Source organism: Tenrec ecaudatus, chromosome 15, assembly GCF_050624435.1.
Source record: "Tenrec ecaudatus isolate mTenEca1 chromosome 15, mTenEca1.hap1, whole genome shotgun sequence".
NCBI lineage: Eukaryota > Metazoa > Chordata > Mammalia > Afrosoricida > Tenrecidae > Tenrec > Tenrec ecaudatus.
In genome coordinates, this window is record NC_134544.1 from 59,684,087 (window position 1) to 59,693,468 (window position 9,382).

Below are 9,382 nucleotides of genomic sequence, written 5' to 3' on the forward strand. Positions count from 1 at the left end.
AAGTGGAGAGCAAATGCCTTGAGAATGATTGGGGCAGGGAATGTATGGATGTGCTTTATACAATTGATGTATGTATATGTATGGATTGTGATAAGAGTTGTCTGAGTCCCTAATAAAATGTAAAAAAAGAAAGGAGGAGAAAAAAATGATTAGGGCAAAGACTGTACAGATGTGCTTTATACAATTGATGTATGTATATGTATGAACTGTGATAAGAATTGTATGAGCACCTAATAAATTGTTAAAATTTAAAAAAAAAGAGGGTAAGGCAAAGATATGACACGATTAGTAAGGGGTTATCTAATATGCTACCAGCTTTTGTTTTTATGGTTATACAAAGCTTGATTTATTATAAACTATACATTTCCTGTTTATGTACTTTTCTGTAGGTAGTTGCATTTCTCAATATATAAATTTTTTTTAATGGAACGTTTCACGAATTTGCGTGTCATCCTTGCGCAGGGGCCATGCTAATCTTCTCTGTATCGTTCCAAATTTTTTAGTATATGTGCTGCCGAAGTGAGCACAAAAAAAATTTTTTTTTAAAGACCACTCATTATCTTGGGAAAGATGTTTGATATCAAATTTGTTTACTCTTCTGGTATATGAAATATTCTTCATCAACTCTATATTTAAAATATGTCAACTATTGTGCAGTCTTTCCTATTCATTGTCTAGCTTCTACATACATATGAAGCTATAGGAAATACCATGGCTCCCTCCGCCCAGAAGAATTTATTTCAGAGAATAGCACTGAAGCTGCAGCTCAGGGAGAGGGACATGTCTGATCAGAGCACACGGGAGCAAATGAAGGGGGAGAAAGAGAGAGTGGAGCACATCCTGGCCCACCAAGCCTTGAGGACGATATTTCCACACAGCGCAGTCAATCCACAAAGAAGACCATACGGCCAGCCCCACTATGAGACAGGACATCCCTCACTCACCCATAGCCCTACAGGGGAGAATGGAGACACAGTGCAGGAATTGCGCCCAATCTGATCCCACCACAAAACACGAAGGGCATGCAACAGAACAGCAAGGGGAACAGAGCAACAAAGTCCCCAGGGAATACCAAAAACAGACTTTGGGCCAGGAATTGGTACCCCATCAGACTAGACTGGAAAAAATCCTAAAGGCCAACAAACAGTTCTTTAACTAACCCACAAGCTTTTCTTTTTTGCTGTTGGGTTTTTGTCATTGGCTTTTTGTTGTTGTTTTGTTTTGTTTGTTCTGTTTTGTTGCTTGGTTTTCCTCTGTCTTGTTTTTTGTTTGTTTTTAATCATTTTATTAGGGGCTCATACAACTCTTATAAAAATCCATACATACATCAATTGTGTAAAGCACATTTGTACATTCACTGCGTCATCCTTCTCAAAACATTTGCACTCCACTTAAGCCCCTGGCATCAGCTCCTCAACTTTCCCCCTCCCTCCCCGCTCCCGCCTCCCTCATGAACCTTTGATAGTTTATAAATTATTATTTTGACATATCTTGCCCTGTCTGACATCTCCCTTCATCCACTTTTCTGCTGTCCGTCCCCCAGGGAGGAGGTCACATGTAGATCCTTATCATCGGTTCCCTCTTTCCAACCCACTCTCCCTCTACCCTCCCAATATCGCCACTCACACCACTAGTCCTGAAGGGATCATCCACCCTGGATTCCCTGTGTTTCCAGTTCCTATCTGTACCAGTGCACATCCTCTGGTCTAGCCAGACTAGCAAGGTAGAATTCAGATCATGATGGGGGGGGGGGGGAAGCATTTAGAAACTAGAGGAAAGTTGTATTTTTCATTGGTGCTACATGGCACCTTGACTGGCTCGTCTTCTCCCCTAGACCCCTCTGCAAGGGGATCTCCAGTGGCCGACAAATGGGCTTTGGGTCTCCACTCTGAACTCCCCACTTCATTTACTCTGGTAAGATTTTTTGATTCTGATGATGCCTTATACCTGATCCCTTCAAAACCTCGTGATCACATAGGCTGGTGTGCTTCTTCCATGTGGGCTTTGTTGCTTCTGAGCTAGATGGCCTCTTGTTTACCTTCAAGCCTTTAAGACCCCACACGCTATACCTTTTGATGGCCAGGCACCATCATCTTTCTTTGCCACATTTGCTTATGCATTCACTTGTCTTCAGTGATCATATCATGGAAGTATGCACCCAATGATATGATTTTTTGTTCTTTGATGCCAGATAACTGATCCTTTCGGCACCTTGTGATCACACAGGCTGGTGTGTTCTTCCATGTGGGCTTTGTTGCTTCTGAGCTAGATGGCCACTTGTTTTTCTTCCAGCCTCTATGACCCCAGACGCTATACCTTTTGATAACCAGGCACCATCAGCTTTTTTTCACCACATTTGCTTATTCACCCGCTTTGTCTTCAGCGGTTGTGTTGGGAAGGTGAGCGTCATAGAATGCCAATTTAATAAAAGAATGTATTCTTGCATTGAGGGAGTACTTGAGTGGAGGCCCAATGTCCTTCTGCTACCTTTATACTAAACCTATAAATATAGGCACATAGATCTATTTCCCCGTCTTCATATATAAGTATATTTGCATATGTACATGTCTTTATCTAGACGTCTATAAATGCCCTTTGCCTCCTAGCTCTTTCCTCTATTTCCTTTTACTTTCCTCTTGTCCCACTATCACGCTCAGTCCCCACCTGGGTTTCAGCGATTCATCTTGGTTACATTACCCTTGATCATGCCCTACCAGGCCTCCCACACCCACCTCACCACCAATTGGATCACTTGTTGTTCCCTTGTCCCTGGGTTTGTCAACACCATGTCCTTACCCCTAACCTCCCCCTATCCCATGTTCTCCCGGAACTGTTGGTCCCGTTGTTTTCTCCTCCAGATTGTTCATCCAGCCTATCTTATTTAGACAGACCAGTGGAGATAATAACATGCACAAAAACAAGCCAGAGCAAAACCAAGCAACAATATACAACAAAACAACAACAAACCACTGACAAAGAACAAAACAAAACACAACAAGAAAGAAAAGCTTGTAGTTAGTTCAAGGATCATTTGTTGGCCTTTAGCAGTGTTTTCCAGTCCAGTCTGTTGGGACACATGCCCTGGTCCCAAAGTCCACCTTCAGCATTCCCTGGGGACCTTGCCGCTCCATTCCCTTGCTGTTCCACTGCACTCCCCCAGTGCTTTGCCTCGGCGTGGTGGGATCAGGTCAGGTGCCATTCCCACACTGTGTCTCCGGTGCAGTCCCCTGTATCACCCTTAGTCACTGAGGGGCATCATGTCTCATAGTGGGGCTGGCCATGTGGTCTTCTCTGTGAACTGGCTGCTCTAATTGGGGTCCTTGTCCTCTAGGCCCAGTGGGCCAGGATGTGCTCCACTTTCTCCTACTCCCCCTTCACCTGTTCCCGTGTGCTCCGATCAGATATGTCCCTCTCCCAGAGCTGAAGATTCAATGCTGTCCTTTGAAATAAATTCTTCTGCGGGGAGGGGAAGGCATCCACTTAGTATTTGGGACTGGGGCCACTCCCCGAGACCTCTCCACTGGTTCCCTACTCCATGCCGGAATGTTGCATTCACACTTTGGGGCACTGGGTTGAAGTCTGGTCCCTCTTTCCCTCTGGAGATATAAACAATACCTTCCCCTTGGGTGGGTGCGCCCTGTGCCCCCGCTACCCATTTCTTCCTTATTTTCATCATTTTTTTCCCTTTCCCTGCCTCCTCCCCAGTTGTCTACCATGTGCATCCCTGGATTTAACCTGGTCTCTGCCATACTAAACGGTCCTCACCCCAAGAATGTTTGTATACAGTAGCTTTTTCCCTGTGTCCCTTTTGCATTTTTTTTTAATGCTTACCTCAGCGGACTCATGTTGTACTTTTCCTTTTGTGCCTGACTTACTTCGTTTAGCATGATTTCCTCCAGTTCTTCCCAGGCAGCAATGTGCTTCATATGTTCATCACTGCTTTTTAGCGATGCGTAGTACTCCATTGTATGTATGTACCGCAGCTTTTTAATTCAATCATCAGTTGATGGAAATTTGGGTTGCTTCCAACTCTTTGCAATTGTGAACTGTGCCGCAATGATCATTGGAGCACAGATGTCTGGCCTTGGTTTGTTTCTTGCCTCTTCTGGGTATATACCCAGTAGGGGGATTGCTGGGTCGTATGGTAACTCAATTTCCATCTGTTTTCGATATCGCCAGATCGATTCCCATAGTGGCTGTACATACTTACAGGTCCACTAGCAGTGGATGAGAGTTCCTGTCTCCCCACAGCCCCTCCAACACTTGTTGCTTTCTGATTTTTTGAATTGGGCTGTCTTTGAGGGGGTTAGGTGGTACCTCATTGTTGTTTTATTTTGCATTTCTCTTATGGCTAAAGATTGGGAACATTTTCTCATACGTTTGTTGACCATTCGTATTTCTGCCCTTGTGAGACTTCTGTTCAAGTCCTTTGCCCACCTCTCAAGTGGGCAATTAGGGTTTTTTTTCTTTTCTTTTTTTTACATTTTATTAGGGGCTCACACAACTCTTATCACAATCCATATATATACATACATCAATTGTATAAAGCACATCCGTACATTCTTTGCCCTAATCATTTTCAAAGCATTTGCTCTCCACTTAAGCCCTTTGCATCAAGTCCTCTTTTTTTTCCCCCTCCCTCCGTTTTTTTTTTCTTTTTGAAAGCTAGCAGGGTATTGTAAATTTTAGTAATAAGGCCTTTGTCTGATGTGTCATTGCTAAAGATGTTTCCCCAGTCCGTGGACTCTCTTATTACTCTCTTGGTGAATATTTTTGATGTACGCAGGTGTTTTATCTTCAGTTTATCCCACTTGTCAATTTGTTCCTCGTCTGTGTTTGTGTCTTTCCCTATTTCTGATATCCTGTGTATTCCCTGTGCCAAAGTTCTCAAGTTGGTCCCAATTCCCTCATTGATGGCCCTAATAGTTTGGGGTTTAACTTCAAGGTCTGTGATCCACCTTGAGTTTAATCTTGTGAATGGAGTGAGACAAGGGTCTTGCTTCATTTTTCTGCAGGTAAATATCCATTTTTTCCAGCACCACTTGTTAAAAGGGCATCTGCTTCCCATTTGATATTTTTGGGGCCCTTATCAAAGATCCGTTATCTGGATGCTGATGCTTTTATTTCTGGGTTTTCAGTTCTTTTCCATTGGTCTGAGTATCTGTCATTGTACCAATACCATGCAGTTTTGACAACTGTGGCTGTATAGTATGTGCTAAAGCCAGGTAAAGCAAGCCCTCCCACTGTGTCCTTCTTCTTGAGGAGTTCTCTGCTAATTATGGGCTTCCTCTGTCTTGTTTTTGTGCATGTTATTATCTCCACAGGTCTGTCAAAATAAGATAGGCTGGATGCACAATCTGGAGGAGAAAAGAATGGGACTGACAGTTCTGGTGGGACATAGAAGAGAGGGAGGTTGTGGGAAAGGTAGTGGTGTAATAAACCCAGGTACAAGGGAACAACAAGTGATCCAAATCCGTGATGACGAGGCTGTAGGAGGCCTAGTAGGGCGTGATCAAAGGTAATGTAACCAAGAGGAATTACTGAAACCCAAATGAAGACTGAGCATGATAGTGGGACAAACGGAAAGTCAAAGGAAATAGAGGAAAGAGCTAGGAGGCAAAGGGCATTTATAGAGGTCTAAATAAAGACATGTACATATGTAAATATATTTATACATCAGGATGGAGAAATATATCTATGTAAATATATATATAGCTTTAGTATTAAGGTAGCAGATGGACATTGAGCCTCCACTCAAGCACTCCCTGAATACAAGAACACTTTGTTCTATTAAAATGGCATTCCACCTTCCCGACACAATTGCTGAAGACAAAGTGGGTACACAAGCAAATGTGGTGATAAAGCTGATGGAGTTCGGCTATGAAAAAATATAGCATCTAGGGTTTTAAAGGCTTGAAGGTAAACAAGCGGCCATCTAGCTCAGAAGCAACAAAGCCCACAAGGAAGAAGCACACCAGCCTATGTGACCATGAGGTGTCAAAGGGATCAGGTATCAGGCATTAAAGAACAAAAAATCATATCATTGCGAATGAGGGGAAGTACGGAGTGGGGACCCAAGACCTATCTATAGGCAACTGGACATCCCCTTACAGAAGCGTCACAGGGAGGAGACAGCCAGTCAGGGTGGGATGTAGCAATGATCAAACATACAACTTTTCCCTGGTTCCTAAATGCTCCCCTCCCCATTCCCACTATCATGATCCCAATTCTAGGTTACAAATCTGGCTAGATCCCCACTATCATGATCCCAATCCTACCTTACAAATCTGGCTAGACCAGAGGATGTACACTGGTACAGATAGGAACTGGAAACACAGGGAATCCAGGACGGATGATCCCTTCAGGACCAGTGATGAGAGTGGCGATACAGTGATCTACATATAACCTCCCTGTGGAATGGACAACAGAACAGTGGGAGAAAAGTGGGTGAAGGGAGATGTAGGACAGTGTAAGATATGACAAATAATAATTTATAAATTATCAAGGGTTCATGGGGTGGGGAGCAGGGAGGGAGTGGAAAAAAATGAGGAACTGATACCAAGGGCTTAAGTGGAGAGCAAATGTTTTGAGAATGATAAGGGCAACAAATGTACAAATGTGCTTGACACAATGGATGTATGTATGGATTGTGATAAGAGTTGTATGAGCCCTAATAAAATGATTTTAAAAAGAAAATACCATGGTTTGGATCAGGCGTACCTTAGTCCTCAAAGTGACGTAAGTTGTATGAATTGAAGAGATATAAGCAAGAGCAGTTAGAGAGAGGTGATATGCCTCAAAAGTCAACTATTTGAGATCAAAGGGCAGAATTTACTCAAGGACAAGGTTCACCAGGGTCAAGTAAGGAGGAGGAAGAGAAATAGAAAACATAAGAAATAAGTGGGAGGTTACATTGTGGGGACTGCATTCCGTGATATGAAACAAAATGTGTGTGAATTGTTAGGAAAACAATTTGGGGGGGGGGAGCATAAACCTATATACTCAATTCGCAATAATAGTAATTTTTCAAAAGGTGAGTGCTGTTGAAATGGTCCAGGTATGAGATGACAAGAAGTGGGATTATGGTGCTGATAGTTGGGATGGAGAAGGCAGGAGTTATCAGAGACCTACTTGAAAGCTGTGAGGGAAGGGCAAGGTCAGGATGTGGTGCCGGTCTTACAGAAAGCACTCCAGTGAGTGACATCCCCCCCACAGACCACTTTGGCCCATGTTGAATCTGGGCTCACATTTCTTTTTATTTCTCAGTACTGACTGTTCTAGGAAGTTATGAAGGTGACCTCTTAGTGTTCTCTAGAGAAACAGAATGAGATGATAGGCAGGCACACAGACATTTTAAAGAATTGGCTCATATCATTATGTGAATTTGAAAGTTCAAAATTGATAGGCCAGGTGACAGGCCAAGGAGTTCGACAGCCTTGACTTACAAAATCCATATGTCAGCTGATAATAAGAGTGGGAAGAGGGTTTGCAAATGTCTGTTTATAGGTTGGAGACGACAGAGCACACTTGAAAGAAAAATCCCCTTTTCAGGTGTTTTCCACTGACTGGATCATCATCATCACCATATGACGATGAAGGATAAATTGCTGCAAATGACCTCTTTAAATTGCTAAAGGGCAAAGATGTGTCTTTGAGGACTAAGGTGCACCTAACCCAAACCACGGTATTTTCAATAGCTTCATGTACGTATGGAAGCTGGACAGTGAATAGGGAAGACTACACAAGAATAGACATATTTGAATTATGGTGCTGGTAAAGAATACTTAATGTACCGTATGATACCAGAAGAACAAACCAATCGGTCCCAGAGGAAGCCCAGCCAGAATGCTCCTCAAAAGTACTGATGGTGAGATTTCCTGTCCCACACGTGGGCCTGCTGGCAGGAGAGACCAGTCCCTGGAGAATGACACCGTGTTTGATAAAGGTAAAGTGGAGGGACAGTTAACAAGCTGGAAGACTTTCGGTGACATGGCATCAGCTATCACAATGACTGGGAAAGTGGGACAGGACCCGTGTTGGGTTCTGTTGTACACTACCAATTACAAGCCGCTCCACAGCCCGTAACAATCCCAGCGCTCTGTGCTAGCTACTGCTGATTTACTCCTATACTTCATAACAACCTATGTCTGCACAAATTGACACGTAAAACAAACCACCACAGGATGCTACTCTAAAGCCTTCGATTTTTATACCCTAAAGGGCAACACATTTAGCACAATAAATAAACACAAGATTCATTTAAACTTTAGAAGTCAGTGTAAGAAAGACGATTGTGTGATGATCTCCTATAATTTAAGCTTCCTATCCTGCCCACAAGTAAAGAAAGAACAACTGCATTTATCCATTTATGGCGGACATTTGTCGGTGCTGTAGTATCAAAGTTACTTTTCAAAACAAACCCTGGCAGAGTTTTAATTTTGAATCATCCCATGTTCTTGAACTGATCGTTAGGGGAGAACTGCCAATTTTGAAGGGCTACTGAAGGTAATAAAATATTCATCAGATAAGAAGACTGCCAAGAGCTTCAAGAGCCCCACTGCTTCCTCAAATTAAATAAGGGCATAGACTCCTTGGAGCATGTTAAGAAAGAGAATGCTGGGTGTTTCGATGCTGCATTTCAAACCTGAGCTGCTGAAATTCAGTTGCGAGGAGCTCGTTTCATCGAGGAGCTCTTGTGACAGAGTGGTTGAGGACTGGGCTGCAAGCCGAACGTCCAGGGGGCTGACCCTCCCAGTCACTCCAAATGAGAAGGATGTGGGAAACTGCTTCTGTAGAGATTTCCGTCTAGAAAACCCCATGGGGCAGTTATACTTGGTCCTATAGGTTTGCAGTGAGTTGAGACCTACTCTATGGTACACAACAACCATAGCAAAGCTTGATCCAAGGGTGAGGGTTGAGGGGAAAGTGTCTTTTCGGAATAAGTAAAATTCTGAATATTGTTCAGTGATGACTATCACTACATAGCAAGGCAGATTGTCTTGCAGTGAAAGATGGCAACATAGGCGGGTGCACTACTTGTTTCCCACACAACAAGGAAGCCAGAAAGGCAGGGGGCAGATGAGAAATTTGGAGCTGTCGGAGGAAAGAGTAGTTGAGTAGACTAAACACACAGATGGAAAATCATGGAGCAATCCGTAAGTGATCACTGGTGAATTCTTTGCATGCCAGAAGGAGATGCTCCACCTGTGGTGCTGGGCAAGCTCTTATCCTGATAATCACAAAGGACACCTGAAATTGACCCCTAGGCCAGTCACCAGCAGACTAATTTCTCCACATTGCCCAGCCAATGATAGACAGGTGAGCACCCGCCGGCTCACCACACTCTCCTAGGTGAACATGACACTGACCGGACGCATGCGGT

General features: G+C 43.5%; 1 non-coding gene across 1 annotated transcript; it reads right to left on the bottom strand.

Annotated features, from left to right (window-relative positions):
- Positions 1 to 417: 417 nt before the first annotated feature.
- On the bottom strand, positions 418 to 527 carry LOC142428351 (U6 spliceosomal RNA). The gene has a single exon (XR_012780272.1). It is a non-coding gene; the product is annotated as a U6 spliceosomal RNA (small nuclear RNA).
- Between the last annotated feature and the right edge of the window lie 8,855 nt (positions 528 to 9,382).